The 883-nt window shown below is 41.9% G+C and overlaps 1 non-coding gene across 1 annotated transcript; it reads left to right on the forward strand.

Moving 5' to 3' along the window:
• The first annotated feature begins 215 nt into the window (after positions 1–215).
• On the forward strand, positions 216–353 carry LOC119935002. The gene has a single exon (XR_005453060.1). It is a non-coding gene; the product is annotated as a small nucleolar RNA SNORA7 (small nucleolar RNA).
• The last annotated feature ends 530 nt before the right edge of the window (positions 354–883 follow it).

The raw sequence follows: 883 nt of genomic DNA on the forward strand, positions 1-883 counted from the left end.
TCATATGTCCAGAAAAACTGTTAACCTGTCTATTGGAAAAAAGTGCTCACTAAAGAGATGTACTTATTACTCAGCTGATTCATTCTGTTGGTCTAGTTATTTCAGTATTCCCTCACATGGAAACTCTGATCATGTTCTATACTTAATGTAAACAGGGTCTTCCCTAATGCCCTTGACATGAAGTGTAGAGTTTGTATTTCTGTAGACTTCATATCCCCTTCCCAGGATGGCACCTGGAGAGTTTCCATTACTCTACCAGTCTCGACTATGGGAGGGAGAGTCAAGCAGAGGCATACCTATTCCATTCCTGGTGTGGCCAGTGGCTAGTGAGTGGAAGGGAATATGCTACAAGTCAAAACTCACCTGTGCTGGGCAGCAGTGGTATGGGAGAGAGTTGAGGATGGAGACTCAAATTTACTGCAAGGAAGAGGCAGTGGTAAACCACTTCCATATTTTTACCAAGAAAACTCTTTGGATACACAACCAGAACGATTGCAAATGGAGGTGGGGTGTTCTGGGAGAGATGTGTCCATGGAGTCACTATGGATGGGAAACAACCTAAGACAAGACAAGACTTCATCTATTTTTTGTTTATATGTTCACACCCCTGTTTCAGCCAGGTTAATTGGAATGCATTTGGATGCAAATAGAATGGAATGAAATGGGCTTTGTCAACAATCACCCCGAGGTACTCTCGATATAGTACTTCAGGAACTCAATCATTGATGTCCAGATTACGTGTGCTTGTGCCTGCTTTCTGGATGCGCTAGATTCTGCAGTACCATAAGATTAAGTCCAAATAAACCTCTTTCTACTACCTAAAAAGAGGGAGAAAATAATAGCAAAATGCTTAGTGACTCTCAGTTTTGACAGACCACAAAAC

This window comes from Tachyglossus aculeatus, chromosome 1 (genome assembly GCF_015852505.1).
Source record: "Tachyglossus aculeatus isolate mTacAcu1 chromosome 1, mTacAcu1.pri, whole genome shotgun sequence".
Lineage (NCBI taxonomy): Eukaryota > Metazoa > Chordata > Mammalia > Monotremata > Tachyglossidae > Tachyglossus > Tachyglossus aculeatus.